This window comes from Montipora foliosa, chromosome 1 (assembly GCF_036669935.1).
Source record: "Montipora foliosa isolate CH-2021 chromosome 1, ASM3666993v2, whole genome shotgun sequence".
Taxonomy (NCBI): Eukaryota; Metazoa; Cnidaria; class Anthozoa; order Scleractinia; family Acroporidae; genus Montipora; species Montipora foliosa.
In genome coordinates this window covers 11,529,021-11,531,520 of record NC_090869.1, presented here as the reverse complement: position 1 = coordinate 11,531,520, position 2,500 = coordinate 11,529,021, and positions in this window count along the sequence as shown.

Genomic DNA, 2,500 nt, shown 5'->3' with positions numbered 1-2,500 from the left:
CAAATGTGGCAGATTCGCACTTAGAAGCATTTCTATGAGAACAGAGTAAAAAAAAATGTAGTGCAAAGTTTATTGACATTTGGCCGGCCGGCACGTATTCAGATGGTATAAGGACAATTCGCCTCAGACATTAAGATGATTAGCCCCCAATAGCAAAAAACAGAAACAAAATATAACACCATTTGTCTTTTTGCTATCAATAATGTAGTCAAAGAAGTGTAGTTGAACTGAAGCCAAAAGCCAAAAATTTGCAAACTCACACTCATGTGAATCATCTGTGGATTCCATGTATCTGTGGTCAGATATGGGATGTTACGAAAACTAAGACTCTCGAAAACCTACACTGTAAACCTCAGACTCCTAAGACAAGGGGTCTTCGTGGTACAAAAACTAAGAGTGGGTCTTAGCTTTTGTAGTACGAAAGCTAAATAGTACTTGTAAACAGTGGAAAGAAACCCACGAAAACTTACCGCTAGTCAGAGATTTGGGCGCTAGATTTTGCTTACATGGTTTAACTTAACTAGACATGACACTGTGACATGATTGTATGTGACAGAAAATCATCCATGATTACTTATTGGCACCGAAACTAAAGATGGGCTCTTTCGAATAATGAGAAACTGAGATCTAAGTTGCTGAAGACTATGGAACCATGAAGATCGTGTAAGATTTCCTTAATTGTCAGGATATGATGTTGTTCACATACAATTGCCTCATTCGCCCTGCTCATATCTACACAGACCTGTATGTCACCATCTTGTTTAGGGGTGACAGTCAATGCAGACACCCACGCTGTAAGAATGTTTGGCTCTTCTTCCTTTACATCTGCATCTAGCAAAGCACCCAGTTTCTGATCAAGAAAGGAAACCTTCATACCTGCTGGACTACTGGTTTAATGTCCTTATAGTGTAACTGGGGCTGATGGTCCTTCAGCTTTCCAGCTCCAGTAAGGATATCTGCATAATTTATTCCTCTTGATCATCTTTGTCATTCCCCTCTGTCACCAGTGAACAGAACTGTTCCAACTCATAGCTTATTTAAAAGTTTCTTGCTGTACTTCTCCCCAGCGGCGGTCTACCACTTTGATTACTGTGAACTTCTCCAATATAGACACAGGCTATTTTGGCAACAAATGTTGCTATGACTTGAACTGGCTCACTCTGCCCATATGCCAATAACTTCTTATTTAACTCCTTGGATCCACAGTAAATAATTATGTTTCTGTTTCAGACTGTTCCAAGTTTCATAGTCTATCAGGTTACCTGAGGCTCCTGAATCAAACAGTACACCCATTGTTTAAATTAACTCCACCAACCTTTTAGGCATTATTTCACCAGTTTGCTGTTGTCCTTCCACAACAAATGCATATTTATCCCCTCGTTCAGCTGCTCCAATGTGGAAGCACTATGGCGTAGAGGTTAGCACTCTGGTCTCACGATTCTAATGGTTGCTGGTTCGATTCCAAGGTTCGCTGGTTCGAGGCCTAGCTGCCATCATGTTGTTTCCTTAGACAAGAGACTTTACTCTACACTGTACTCTACACTCTCTTCACCCAGGTGCATAAATGGGTACTGGCGATATACTGCCGGGGATAACCCTTCCAGGGGAGAGAGTAATAATTCTCCTAGTTGCTTCATGCTATTGAAACTGGGATAAGCTCCGGCCATAATGGGCGCCAGTGGCTTGCATTTGACTTTACCTTTACCTCAGGTACTCAATGCTTTAAATTTCTGCTTGGTTTTTGGTACAGGCTTCTTAGTTCCCTTTTTCTCGCAACATACTGCAAATGTCGCTAAATCCCACACTCATTTATCTCTCACTGGACAGCATACATCTTTTGCAAAATGGCCAACACAATGTCAGTGACTGACCTGCTTTTGGCTTTTGGGTGGCTTTCCCTTTTGGTTGTACTCTGTCCCCTCTCATAACTGGTTGTTCTAGGTTTACTGTGGGACAGAATGTAATTTCCGCGAACATGACTGGAAGACTGGAGAGAAAATGTATTTTTTATATAAGCAGGAAAATTATTAAAAAACAGACAGCAGTAATATGAGGAAATTTGTAATGCGCTGATTGCAGCATGAAGCATGTAGAGTTTGACATTAGTGGTAAGAGGGAAAGTAATCTTCAAATATATGAATCAAAGTATTCTCTGACTTACATCATACCACTCCTTTGACAAGAAGTCATGAAAAGGCCTTTTTTTTTCGTTTGCTATGAGGATAACAGCATTGCTTTGTCGCAATTTTTTTATGAGACAAACTTGTTCAGAAATCAAAAGTCTACGCTAGCAGCACACACCAGGGCTATTCTTGAGGTTGTTTCTCTAAAAAAACCTCGTTCTCTGATGGATACCTTTGATGACATTAATTACAATCTGAAGTTACCATCTTTGTCAGCAAGACTATGATAATGGCATAAAACCAGATCTTGCATGGCCAAAACTTCTACTTGTTCTCATTCTTTCCTGAAATCTAAAGCTCTCTTTTCTTAAACTCAC